Below are 14,691 nucleotides of genomic sequence, written 5' to 3'. Positions count from 1 at the left end.
AATTTTTTTGCCTGAACTTTCCTGCCTAGAGTTTTTATCTTTTATTTTTTAACACCAAGTAAATTTATTAGAAAAGAAAAAAGTTATAAAGTATCCTCATATCTTCCCATAAGGAATAAAACCAAAAACAAATAGAAGAAAATAGAAGATCAACGTCATTTTTCATAAAAATTAATATTTTGATTCTTACATTTCTGCAGAAATGGAAAAGAGTCAATATTCTAAACAGTTTTGATAAGGGAACAAAATTAGAGCTCCAGCTGTCCCCAGTGCCATGACTTATCACAAAATTACACCAATCATGACAAAATGGCATTGATGTCAAGATGGACAAACTACCACGGTACCAATAGGAAGTCTCAAAATAGATACCCACACAACAGGTCTTGTAATCCACAAGTGAGCCCCCAAACTTCAGTTCAAAATATGAGACAAAAACGTATTTTAAAAAGCAGTGCTGATTTATTTTGCCCTGAGCCCAGCACCACAGTGCAGCAGGAGACTGCAAAAGCTGTGTTTCTCCCTCTGCTTGCCACCTTTAAGTACGTATCACAATTTACAAAGCAAGGGGTCCTGGGTGTGGGCTGGGAAACTGTTAATGAGGAAGACCTTTGTTTTCCTTAGGAGAGGACAGAGCAGTCTAACAGTAACCAACAATCCCTGTTAGCTTATTTTAGCACCACATCTGTTATTTGTAGATGGCAGCAATGGTTAACATATCAATTAGGTAAGATTCTACAATTCTTTACAGAGGAGAGCATTGATTAACATATCAATTAGTCACCCAGAGGGGAAAAGTAAAGGCATATACAGTATGGCCACATTACAGGTATTTTGGTACGATACAAATATAACAAAGTTATTTTTTTTCTAGAGTACAATAACAGGCAGTTGATTTCTGGGAAAAACACAAAACAATTAAGTGGAGAAAGGGACTGTACCTTCAGTAAATACACTGGAATAGGTGGCTATCCACATGCAAAAATTCAAACCTTATAGCACATCAAAAACTTAAAATATCCAAAAGTCAACTCAAAATAGCCTATGGCAGGTTAGTTAAAGTAAAGGCAGGTGTGACCTGAGCTGTTGCTTTGGCTGAGGTCATTCTCTCTGGGACAAAAAGGCCGGGATGAGGTGTAGAAGGGAAGGCAGAACCTACAGAGGTGTTCAGTGAAGCTCCGGAGGCAATTGAATTTGCTTCTGAACAGGCCATGAGGATGACAGAGAAGCCCATTATGCCTTTTTTTAAATTATAGTAACCTTTTTTACATATACATATACATACACATATGCATGTTTTTTCTTTCAGTTTGTCACACTAAACAATATGTGTGTCTTATTTATTTCACTAATGAATATGTTCACAAGGCGCATCCATTTGATATTGCGGAACGAAACTCCCGATGTACTGTATGTTCTGAACAAGTTCATGTTCTCTAAAATCGAAGAATGAATTTTAGGAACAGCGGAGGTTGAAAGAAGAAATATTTATTGAGAGAAAGAATGCTTCTGTCTGAGAGAGAGACTAGACTGAAGGGGTCTTGAGTGGGTTGCCAAAGAGTCTGTATTTTCTCAGTGTTGTTAGAGAATAAGATCATGAGATGAGGTGGGTCTAAAATTGGAGAAAACTGGGCGAGGTAGATGGGCATGAGGTGGGACAGAGCTATGGTCAACCTGTAAGTTAAATTGTTTGGGTAAAATGGACCAAATTGGGCAAATGGGGAAGCGAGTCATTAGCAAGTGAGGTTTTTTACAGATAAGTGACTCTTCCTGTAGGAGTTTGGGATGGTGACAGCTGGCTTCTCAAAATTAACCAGATTTAATCCTTAAGGATTATACTTAAAGGAGTGGTTGCATTTGTTTTGCCTTCTATCCCCCACAGCAAGAGGTGTGTCTCCCCCAAGGTCATCAGACATCTGGTCCTCTGTGTCAGCTTCTTCAAGCTCCTTGCCCTGTCTAACTGCTGGTAATATTTCTAACTAGCTCAGCTGCTTGTTAACACACTTACCTAAAAAAGTATCCAGTTTATCATTCTTTGTGGCTGAGTAGTACTCTATTGTTTAAAAATAGCACATCTTTTTTATCCATTCCTTGGTCAATGGTCATTTAGGTTGTTTACAAAATCTGGCTATTATAAACTGTGCTGATATAAACATGGGTGCACATATATTGCTGTGGTATGATGTTTTTATTCTTTTGGGAAGATACTCCGAAGGGGAATAGCTGGGTCAGATGGGACTTCCAGTCTTAGTTGAGGATTTCTTAATATTAGCCATTCTTTCTGGGGTGAGGTGAAATTTCAGTGTTGTTTTAATTTGTACCTCTTGAATGACTGGTGATGTTGAACATTTTTTTTCACGTATTTAGTTGCTTTTTGTACTTCTCCATCTGAGAAGTGTGTATTCATTTTAGATGCCCATTTTTGGATTGGTTCTTTCAATCTGGGAGGACTGATTTTTTTGAGTTCTTTGTATATTCTCAGTAGTAGTCCATCTGCGGGACAACTAGCAAACATTTTCTCCCACATTGTGGGTTGTCTCTTCATTCTGTTGGTGGTGTTTCCTATATTTAAGAAATAGTCATTTACAAGTAAAAAATAAATGATGTAGAATCAAACGCAAGTCAGTTTAAAAACAGGATTGTGAAAGTCACCAGACTCCTGTCAATGATTACTAGAATAATAAACCAAATGACAGGGTGGTAAGCCGATTAATCGTACATTTTTCTAACAGTTATACATGCTCCCTGATATTGATAGGGCTTCCCAGAAGATATGTTTTAAAAGAACATTTTTATGTAATTATTTATTTTATATATTGGCTTTTAAAGTGATGATAGTGATTTGTGCCATCATCAGTGTTCTGAACTTGAGTTTGTGAACAGTAGTTAGAAAATGCTAATAGTGGGGCAAGTTAAGAGGAAAAGGTGTTGTCTCTTACATCTGACTTTGGAAAAGTTAGTTTTGCGTATTACAAACTCCTTGGAAACAGCATTTGTCATGCACAGCATTTGATATTAAATGGTTTTGCACAATCGCATAAGAAGACTAGTTATTTTAGTGTTGCTATTTTTTGAAACTCTTTAAGGCAGCCCCATTCCAAGATGGCTATCTAGGGTCCATAAATGAAAGGAATGAAGGTAATTTTCACACTCACTTTCCCTAACCTGAAAAACTCCCATGAATATTGTCAGAATGCAGATTTTCAGAGGGCACCCCAGATGTGCTCAGTCAGGTAAGATTTATGATGAGTTAACAAAGAAGTCATTTGGAAGTTGGTAGGACGTCAGGAGTACAGGGGCAGATGTGTTATGAAAAAGTAGTTTGAAGAAAGTGGCCAAATCATAGACTTTGCTGCAAAGTTTTCCCTTATAAAAGATCCTACTATAGAACTAAGGCTTGATGGGCTGTTTCTGTTGTCCTTGAAATGCTCTCCTAGCCCTAACCCAGAAATGCAGGGCTCCAGATTAGAGAGACATTTTAATCTTTTGTAAGCTGAGCTTGCTTCAGGCAAGTTGCCTTAGGTTGTGATGATCTAAATAGTCTTAGCCTTGTTTACTGAAGGTAAAAGTATTTACATTGGTCCTAAAAAAAGTGAAACAAGCGATTTCAGGTCCATTCTGTTATTTGCACTTAAGGTAGCTGCTTGGATGTCCTGTAGGTACAGCCAACAGGCTTGCAATGAAATTTGTCTCCTTGCTTCTTTTAAAAATACTTACTGTCTATAGAGTATTATGCATTGAGTATTCCAAGGTGAATAAAACAAGATGTATTCTTTGTCTTTATTTTTTTAAATTGGAAGGCCATTGAAAGTTTTTCTGGTTTACTAATATAATTCTTGTGTGTGGAAAGAAGTAGAGTGAATCAAGAACAGCAGTACAAAGATTGACTGAGAGGCTGTTTTCAGATCAAGGCATGAGGTAGTGGCAACAAGGACAGGGTGGTGGCCTTGGGAATAAAGAGAAATGTTTGGATGAATGAAACACATTTTGGAATTAGAATAGTGGCATTTGGTGGTGAACTGAACATATTCAGGTGTATGGAAAGTGTATGCCACAGATGATTCGTAGGTATTGGGTTCATGAACCAGCATCAGTCCAGTGCTGCAGCCACTCATACTGGGAGGAGACTAGCAGACACAAAGTCAACTTTGGCAATTATTAAGTTTAAAATACCTATAGGAAAGCTCAGTATTCTGCTATGCTGCCTTTATCAATAACGTTGTCCTCCTTTACCCAAGCCACAAGCCCAGAAGCAAGGGAAAACAAAACATATTCCTATAAACACATGAAATGTAATAAACATACAAGACCGTTGTACAAAGAGTTCCACCATGGTTCCTGTGTTGTCTCTTATTATCTTCAATAGAATTGGCTATATCATCAGACATAGTATAATTAAATATATCAGTACATAACAGTATTAATAAAAGCACAACTTTGTATATAGTATAAAACTTCAAAAACTGGCAGTTATCAAACCAGAATGTGTATCGTAGAGTCTTGTCATCTTCAGTGTAGTTGCCTATATTCTCAGAGTTGATAGTATCAATCATATCAGTTTTGAATAAAATCTGTTGATACCAAACAGCAATCAAACAAACTAGATTTAACTAAGATCAGTCATGATAAAACAGTCTAAGTCATACAGGGCTCCAGATTAAGATAATAGGAAATTAAAGATGATTACTGTGTTATATCCTGATGTTTCTGGGATAGCTGTCTGTGCCCTCAAATCTAATGCAAGTAGACAAACTGGGACAGAATAAAATCTATCAAAAAAAAATAAAATCTATCTAAGCAGAGTGGTGCAAGTAATGTCGGTTTTATATCCTAATACATTATTAACAATATCTTCTGCCACCTTTTTAATACTCTCTCTCCCCTTTTACTCCCCAGGGTACACTGTGCATTTTTGGGTCTCACCAAGATGCTTGGTTTTAAATTGGGGGGGGGGGTAACCTGCTATTTACCTAAGAGGTTCCGAACCTTCTCCCTCCTGGACTTGATCTCTAATTGTATTCCTTTACCTATCAAAGCCTGTCTTTCCAACCCATCCACAAATACTGGTCTAGTTGCCCCTATTACTCTCTGGTTCTCTGCCACACAGAGCATTGTTTTCTCATATTTGATTTTCAGTCCATGTACTCTTTTTCATGTTAATTATATTTCCTATAAATAGCATCTCAGTGGACCCTGCCTCCTGATCTACTCCACATGTGGTTTTTTTCCTTAATTTAGTGTATCAAGGCCATCTATATTAGATATTATAACCAACCTTCTCTGCCTCATTTCTGTTATGCTCTTTTTTGCCATCAGTTGTCTGCTTATCTTCTTCATTCTGTTTTCTGCTTCATTCATTGAGGCCTCTCTGCCACTGTTCCTGGAATCCTAGCACTTTTCTCTCTTTCTAGAATGCCCTGCAGTATTCTCTGTAGACTTGGATTGGTGGTTGTGAATTTCCCAAGTTCTTCTTTGTCTTGGAAGCATCTTGTTTCTCTATTAATTTCTAGAGACAGTTTAGCAAGGATATCAATCTGGGTTGTAGGTGATTTTCTTTCAGGGCTTGGAATATTTTGCTCCAGGCTCTTCTTGACTCGCTAGTTTGTGTTGAGAAGTCTGCTGTTATTCTGATGGGCCTCCCTTTATAGGTGATCTGTTTCTTGTCTCTAACAGCTTTTAATATTCTTCTTATATTGAATTTCTGGGATCTTGATTATTATATGTCTGGGTGTAGTTCTGTTGCTTGTAGGTGGCTGGAGTTCTGTATGCCTCATATATCAGAGTATGATTTCCTTTTCCTATGTTTGGGAAGTTTTCCTTAATTATTTCTGTGAATTATTTCTTTGTTTGTACCCCAGCTTCTTCATTCACGTTCTTTATTCTCAAGTTATAGATCCTCTTGCCATCTTCTAGCCTTTGTATTGTTACTGCTTGTTTCCTTATTTTAAAAAAGTTTTTCCTTTTATAATCCCACATTGCAAAACTGTCTTCAAGTTTAGATAGTCTATCCTTAGTTTCTTACAAGAAGATTTGCCATCTTTCCATAGAGTTTTTAATTTCCTGGTAATCTCTTTGAATCTGCTTCATGTATTCTATATATTCTTCATATTCTTCAACAAATAGTTCTCTCCTTTGTTTGAGTTCCTCCCTTCTTCTGTCTGTGTCTGCCTGAGGGGTACTTAGCATCTCTTATTAATCTTCAATATATCTTGCTTTACTTGGCTAAATATTTCCCTTTTGAACTTGTCTGTGAGGTTCTGAAGATATCTCTTTATGTCCACTGGTGCCGTGTCTGATATTGCATGTTTGCTGTTCTCATTCTGCTTTGTATTTATGTGTCCTGGGTCAATGTTCTCAGGGTTGGGACCTGGGGACTTTTTATTTTTGCTGCCTCTTCCCATCTTTTTTGTTTCTTCCAGGAGATCCCAGTTTCTTTCTTTGTTGGTTACAATTCTTCTGACGTTTGCTGGCTAAGTGACCCTTCCCACTGCCATATGCTAGCGAGTTGCAAACAGGGGCAACATATGCTGGCCCCTCCCCTCTGGATCAGTCAAGCTGCTGTGACCTGCACTGTATTACTGTGCTTGCAGCCTCCCCTTCAGGTCAGTCAAACTTCTGAGGCTTCACTGGGTTAGTGTGCGCCACCGCGGTAGGGGATTTAATTCGGATAACCTATTGGGTCTCATCCAGGCCACGTGACCCAGGCCAAGCTCACTCCACTAATCCCATTCGGGAAGGAAGCAACTGACTGAAGTCACTGTTCCCCCTTTTACTTGCCAGTCCTGCCCAGTCCCAAAATGTTGTCTGCTGGAGCCCCCCTTTCTGTGGAATGCCTCCACTCCCATCACTCACCACAGGTAGATGCAGGCTCCCTGCCAACCCAGCTGTCCATTTGGCTGGCTGACCCCTGACTTCAGTGTGTCTGCGCCTCCAGTGATTCAAAGTGGTGGGACCTTGGATGGCTCGGCAAGTCGCCCTCTGCAGCAGGAATGCTGAACCTTTAGCTGTTCCAGTAATAGCACCAGGACTGTATGTTTAATTGGGTCTTCTCACCTTAGTTTCTTCTTGGGGCAAGAGAATTCATCTCCCTCTGTTCTGTGCTTTCTACCCTATATTATGTTGAATTCTAACTTGACTATCTCAAGAAGCGTCAGTAGCCAGCTGTTATCTATCCGCTGTCCTTGCTCCCTCCTAAAGCATGTTAAAAGTAATTATATTGGTAAATACAAACTGTAGAGCCATCATCCTAGTAAATCTTCATTTTGCCAACGTCTGCTAGGATGTTATTCCTAAAATAAATGAAATGGTAATTTCATTCTGCTTAATACCCTTTAATGGATCACTGTTACCTTTCAGATAAGGACTAAAATATGTGACACATCCATAAGCTAGTTGAATCCCCCAATTTCATTGCTATAGTTGGGATAAAAGTTCTCCAGAGGTTCATGTGTTAAGAGTTTAATTCACAGGGTGATGCTGTTGGGAAATGGTGAAACTTTTAGGAGATTTGGTTTAGTAGAAGACCTGTCTTTGGGATTGTGTCCTTCGTTATGTGAAACTGAGGTATATCTGAGACTACTGAGGCAGGCAAGTTTGAAGCAAACAGTGATAACTTCATTGCAGACCAGGTCAGGCCAAGGGTAAGAGATCATTGGCTCTGAGTGAGGGGAGAAGGCATGTTTTATAAGGGAGTTTAGATAGGGGAGGGTGAGGTTTTGCTAAGAGGAAGATTTTGCCGAAAAGGGTAAAAATTTGGGAGCTTTCCAGGAGAGGAGAGTCTGGATGAGTACAAGATGTCATTGGTGATTTTCTGCACTGAACAAGGGATACAAGATGTCTTGTGTGGGCTCCCTGTACCAGGACCATAGGGTGAGGAGATTTCCTCTTGCCAAGTTGTAAACCATGAAGAGATTTTGCTGTTTGGTTTGGGCAGCAGGGCCCAGCTCAGGGACCTAACATTTCCATCTGTTGTGTTATAGGAGGAGGAAAAGGACAAGGATTGTTGCTTCTCAAGGCTTCTTCAGGCATGACCGTAGGGCCGTGCGGGCAACCTAAAGGGAAAAAAATGGAAATGGGGGTGCTGGCAGGGTTACTGGCTGTGTTGGTGGCTGTAGGGGGCAGGGTTCCATCATGGGTCAGTTGTGGGGCTCTTGTGGAACAGCAGTGTTGTGGGCTGTCAGGAGGAGTTTCTTTCTGTTATAGAGTGGACCTGTCCTTGGATGAAATCTGTTAGGCATCTTTTTAGGCAGGATGCAGGTAGTAGCAGGAAGAAGATTGGGACTAGGGGCCGAGGATGGGGACAAGCCTTGATGTGTACCCGGTTTGGAAGAAGGTCCCTCCCCACCCCGAGGAGCAGTCACCTTTTGCCTGTTTCTTGAGCCTGGTGGCCTTGTCTTGGACTGTCTTGATGGCTGACACCTGATTTACTGACATAGAAGCAGCATTCCTCTCAGAGGAAGGTGCAGGTGCCTCCTTTCTCTGTGGTGAGCATGGTGGTTTTGGAGAACTACTCTGGCTAGAGATTCTACCTCTTTTTGCAAGGCTATGACAGAATTGGAGGTTTTGTTGAGTCCTTCTGATCTTTCTTCTGATAGCTACTGATAAGCTGTGGCCGAAAGGGCCACTCCTGCCACCCCAGTTCCTACATCTGTGGAGATTTCTAACCCTATCATCAAGCATATGATTGTTGAGGCTCAGGGGTGTTGCCTGCATGGTTCAAGGCTGGGAGTATTGTCCTGTTGACTATATCTATTTTAGGAGTTTAGAATATGAGTGTTCAAGTTCCAGTCTAGTTGGCTAGGAGACAGACGTAAGTGGAGGTTCCACAGAGGAAGAAGATACCTTGGTTGTAGAGTCAAAAGTGAGTGTGAATATCAAAGAGGTGGGTGAGTTTTTTGTTTTCATTTTCCCAGATGCCCAATACTAGCTAAGACAGTGTTGTTAAAGGTTGGAAGATCACTCTTCTAGAGATCTGTGTGGAATTTTCTATCTTGTTTTCCCATTATAGGAAAAATCTTTTGGTGTCTATTAGAAGCCATTGTAGGGAATGATTGAAATTGGGTAAAAGAAGACATTCTGAGGGTGTGGGCGTTAATGGCACAGGTGCCAGGGGTATGTGGTTATATGGTCATGCATGGAGTGTGACAGCCATTGCAGAATCCTGTTGTTATAATTTGATGTGTGTGGAGGGGATGTGGTCAGAGAAGCAGATGGGGTGAGAAAAGGGTGTCCTGAGAGATGTGATAATTGGCATGCTTAAGTGAGGCTTGTAGTTTTAGTATATAGTTGCATTGGTAAGGGGCTCAGTGTCCTAATAGTGTGCCAGAGGTAAGGGTCCATTGCATGTAAAGAGCTGCTTGGTAGGCCAGGGTGACATCAGTGATTAAGGGACCATCTAAGGTTATTATAAACTTCATTTGGCCTACTCAAGGAGAACCATTGGTCATGTAGGACTGCAGAAGGTGGGCTTCCTGTCCTGTTTGCATTTATTTGGTTATGTCTGCAGACTTAGAAAGTTATTATGACTTTTTTGTTTAAGTGCTTGAGTGGGCCTTTGAATTTGTATTGTGGGTGATATATGATGTTGGTGAGGACTCAAGTTTTGGGGGGACTTGGGTGGCCTCATAGGTGGCTGTAGACATGAAGATGCAGAGCCAGCAGTGTTCAGCCAGAGAAGGGTCAGACTGATTTAGCAGGGAATGGGTTAGCTGTAGGGTCTTGTAAAGTGGGCATATTTGGATTGAGTGAGGAGATTATGTCTGTGGGAGCTATCAGGGAAGGAGACCAGTTAGGATGAAGGTAGAAACAAACAAAAGGGTGCTGATATGGTGAGAAGCCACAGTTATCCCAGTGCCAGAGGAACAAATATTGCAGCTACAAAGTGAAGAAACATTGTGGCCAGGAGGCAGTTTTTTGTAGCGCTCCAGTTGGCTTGAGTGACTCCAGTTAGGGCAGCTACAAGGAATATGGTAATGCATGGGGTTGTCTAGGGGTTTTGTGATGCTAGGCAGAGGATAAGTAGGAGGTATAAAGTGGTTTTCTTCTGGGGAGAAGTCACAGAGGGGTCCTTGGCAGGCTAGATCCTTGATCCAGAGGAGAGATTCTAAAGAGTTAGACTTGGGACAAGCCATGATAGGTCTTTACAGGTGTTTTGTAAGAAAAGAGAGAACCTTTGTGTGAGATGGGAGTTTGGCATATGTTGTTGTGGAGAAATTTGGGTTTGTTGAGTCAGATGATGGCTAGGAAAACAAGGGCTAGAAGATAAGTGAAGGGCTAGAGGCCTTCAGCCAGGCAGAGAGCTACAAAGATGGTGAAGAGAGGGACCTCATTTAGGAATTGAGATAGAGCAGGTTCTCAGGTGATGAGAGGTTCAACCTAGGGGAGGACTGATTTTGGGGTGTTGATAAGTGGGTGAAGAAAAAGGAAATCTCTGTCCAGGGAAGAAGAGGTCTCAGAGGATGGATCGGGGGAGATAAGTGAAGGTTGGTCTCAGAGCACTGGTGAACTGGCAAACTTGGGAGGGCATCTGTTCTTCAGGGTTGTGAGTGAGGTGAAGGGAGGTAGGAGAGAGTACTTGTGATTTCCAGTGGGGTCCTCTAGTGATTGTCTCTTGGCAGAAGTGGTTATCTGGTCTGGAGAGGAAAGTTTCAGGCGAGAGCAGTGGACCCATTGTGGTGGGTCTTGAAAGCGGGCTGCTGTTGGGGTATTGTAAAATCTTGCCCATTTAGGTTTTAAGGATGGCAAGTAAAAGTCCCTAACCAGAACTGATTTGCTAGCCAGGTTGTTTTCATAAGACTGGACAATAGGAGAGGTAGAGTTAAGTTGGCTGCCTGCCAGGTTTCCTCCTGGACCAGTTGGAGGGCAAGGAGGTAACCTTCTGTGGGGCTGACCTCAGGGGCACTGCAGGACCAGAAGGAAAGAATGGCTGTAGAAGAGCTCAAAGGGGCTATAACCTGTGGATTCGCAGCGGGATGCTGTGAGCCTGAAAGGGCCGTAGGGATGAGGGAGGACTAGTCTTTGGAAGCTGTAGGGAGAGTTTGGTTAGTTGTACTTCCATTGGGTTATTTGCTTTTCCTGAGGGTTGGCCCCTATAGGGAGTGCGAAGTTTCCATTGTATCCCCAGGGATTTGGAAACTTTGCAGGTAATTTGTGCCGTACAGGCAGGCCCATTATCTGATTGAATGGAGGTGGGGAGACTGAATTGGGGAATAATATTTGACAGGAGATACTGTATGACTGCTTTAGCCTTTTCAATGGTAGTGGGGAAGGCTTCAATCCATCTTGTGAAAGTTTCTATTCAAAATAAGAGATATTTAAACTTTTTAATTTTTGGCATGTGTGAGAAATCAATCTGCCAGTCTTGGGATGGAGTGAATCCTCAGGCTTGGTGAGGGATGAGGGAGGGAGCCTTACGAGGAGACTGAATGGCGCACCGAGCATTGTGCAGTGATCTGTTTGAGGGTTGTCCTTCACGAGGAGGCTGACATTAGGGGTTTGGGCAAGCAGGTGAGGGGCTTATGACCTATGAAAACTGACATGAAGAGATGAAAGAATCTGGTCAGTTTGGAAAGCAGAAAGGAGGTATGTTTCTTGATCTAGGAACCATCCTTTAGAAGTGGGTAGGGTCTGGTGTTGTAGTTGTTCTTCTGTGGAGTAGTTGAGAGTGATGCCTGCCCAGGGAAAGGTATTGGCCCTAAGTGGCAAGTGGAGTATTGGCAGAGGCAGTGGCCCTCTTTGCTGTCTGGTCTGTGAAAGTATTTCCATGTGCAATGGGGTCTATGGCTCTTTAATGGCCTTTGGCAGTGGATGACTTCTGTCTGGATGGGCAAGAAGGCTGCCTTTGGGAGCTTTTTTAATAAGTTGGAATTTATGATAGAGAATCCCCTTTTGGTGAGAGATCCCTTTCTGTCCAGATTGCTGCATTCCTTTTGCCAGAGTAAGGGTCAGTGCTATGAGTTCAGCCTGTTGTGAGGTGGTGTCTGGAGGAAGAATTTGAGTCTTGATTATTGTGTCTTTGATAACAGTTGCGTATCCTGCCTTTGCTGGTGAAGTAGTGGAGGCCCTGCATGAGCCGCCATCTGTGAACCAAGTACGATGTGATTGGGTATAAGGAGATTTGAGATTTGAAATGTGAGAGAACAGCTTGGTGTGAGATTGTGGGACGGAGGTGCAGTTATGTTCCCAGGAGGGGCAGGATTTGCTATTAGCTTCTTGTAATGAAATTAAGGGTATGCTTGGTTGAAAGCAGGCCCTGGGGTCAGAGTGATGGTAGGGGTTTTGAGGAAAAGGGCATCAAGTTGTATGAGTCGTTGGGCCAAGAGTAAGTAAGGCAGATGGAAGGAGGTGAGGAAAGCTCCAAAGTTATGGGGGAGTGTAGGGATCTGAGCATGGAGGGCAATATTTTGGGCCTCTAGAAGCATGAGTGCTACATGGAGACCATCTCTTGGTGGTGGGGTCTAATTGTAGGGAAAAGAAGGTGATTGGATGGGGCATAGGGCCCCGGCTTAGAATCTCTCCTGCATATTCTTTCATTTCTAAAACGTGTAAGGTAACTGGGGTCTGGAATGGATAGGACTAGAGTTAGCGCCTTTTGTAGTTTTTAGAAAGTCATGTGAGAAAGGCCTTGCGGTATGTGTGGTCCGAGGGATTGTCATGGGTAAGTTCATAGAGAGGCTTGGCCCTGGGATCCAGAGGTTAAAATAGCCTATGATTACCAGGAAAGAGAGGTTATTGGATTATTGTAGGCATCTGATTTTGGGTGATGCAGCATATGTGTTTCGGTGGTAGGAGCTTTGTATTTTGTTACAAGAGAATACCCAGATAAAGGGCTAAGGTTTTATAGATTTGGGCCTTAGAATGGGAAACTTGATATTCTTTACTGTCTAAGTGCTGGAGAAGGGAAAGAGTGTCCTGATGGCAGGACATGGTGGAAGGAGGCATGACCTGCAGAGGAGCAGGTCATTGATGTATTGGAGAAGATAGGAGGTGGTGGGGTGAAAGGAAAGGAGATCATAGGTTAAGACCTGGCTAAAGTAGTTGGACCTGGCTAAAGAGCCTGTCCTTGGGAGAGAACTGACCAGGTAAGTTGTCATTGGTGTGTGTCTGGATCTGTCCATGTGAAGGTGAAGAGCTCCTGTGATTTAGGATGCAGAGGTATGGCAAAGAAACTGTCTTTTTAGACCTAGAATGGCACAGTGGGTAGTAGAATGGGATACAAATAACAGGACAGTGTACGGTTTGGAAGTGATGGGATGGATGAGGAGTACAATCCAGTCGATGGGTTGTAGTACTTGGACCAGGAGATAAGAACAGTCTGACAGCAAGGATGGAGGTGTTAAAGGGAGAGTTGATAGGAATGCAGAGACAGTGGGTGAGAAAGTAAGTGATAATAGGTTTTAGACCTCAGAGGGCTGAGTTGAGAAGGAGATACTTTCTTTGTGTCGGGTATATGGGTATGCGTGATTGTCCTTGAGAGGTTTGAGGAGAAGGGCTCAATGGGTGGCAAGAGCGAGTTGAAGTGTCCTACATGTACAAATTTAGTAATGGTGAGCTGATCTAGGGAGGAAATTTGGAGGTGGATGGGGAGAGTAGAAGAACCATGAGGCAAGGAGATGTGCTGGGAAGAGTCAGAGTGGCTGAGTGTATCAGAATGTTGCTTCTGAGGAGCAGAACAGGACATGTCATAATGACTAGGAAGGCATGGAAAAATATGTGATTTTGTAACTGAAGAAGAGTAGAAGTGTTCTTAGGGGTCTAGTTATGGTGCCATCAATCCCAAAAGAAACATCAGCTAAAAGCAGCTGTCCAGAGAAGGAGGGGAGTGGGAAAGGGGTTGCCCCCGTGTCAATTAAGAATGAAACAACCTTACCATCCACTGTAAGAGTAACCTGAAGTTTGGCCACTCTGATGGTCAGTCATCTGAGGCCTATCCAATCAGACTGAACAGGATGGGAATGTGTGGTGGGGCACCCTGGGAAGAGGCCCTGTGGCATGCCCAGCTGTCGAGAGACAGTCCATCTTCCAGTGAGGGCCTTCATGTATGGGACATGGCTTAGAGGGGGTTCTGGGTTGGGACATTCTATGGCCCAATGGCCAGACTGCTGACACTTGAAACAGGGTCCTGGGTTGGGCAGTCCCCCTTTTTGCTCCTTTGGACCCGTCACTGGTGGTAGAAGCAAGTAACCATAGGTCAGAGATATATTGTTGGTGGGTAGCCTCATCCCTGTTGTTGTAGATCTTAAAGCCCTGGGAGATTAACTCCTGCGGTGCGCTCTGTGGGGTCCCATATATCCAGGCATTTTTTTTTTTTTGCTGTCTGCAATTCCCCCCACTGTGTACCTCCTGTGACCCCACCAAACTCTACTCCTCTCCACACCTTCTCCCACCCCCTCTCCAGCTCCTCCAGACTATAACTCAGTCTTTGCTAGAGATCCCTGTCTTAGTTTTTTGAAGTTTTTTTTTCATGTCAGGAGCTGATTGCTGAAGTGTATCTTTAGGATTAGATGTCCCACTGGGCGGTCTGGGCTGAGGGTAGTGTACTTTCTGAGGGTGGCCACCAGTCAGGACATAAACTGAGCTGGATTTTCTTCTTTAGTTTGGATCAGCTCTTTGCATTTGTCATAATTAATCTATTTATGTAGTTCCTGTTTTAGTCCCTCAGCAAGGCAGGTAATCAGGTAATCTTGTGATCTT

At 42.6% G+C, this 14,691-nt stretch overlaps 1 protein-coding gene across 2 annotated transcripts in view; it reads left to right on the top strand.

The window, feature by feature from the left end:
* The window catches only part of Igsf11 (immunoglobulin superfamily member 11), a 154,610-nt gene that overhangs the window by 41,009 nt on the left and 98,910 nt on the right, over positions 1–14,691 (top strand). The window lies entirely within an intron of this gene.

Source organism: Cavia porcellus, unplaced genomic scaffold, assembly GCF_034190915.1.
Source record: "Cavia porcellus strain 051 isolate PalLab524CR breed Dunkin Hartley unplaced genomic scaffold, mCavPor4.1 scaffold_15, whole genome shotgun sequence".
Taxonomy (NCBI): Eukaryota; Metazoa; Chordata; class Mammalia; order Rodentia; family Caviidae; genus Cavia; species Cavia porcellus.
Note: the sequence above shows the minus strand (reverse complement) of the source record. Positions and strands in the feature narration are given on the sequence as shown.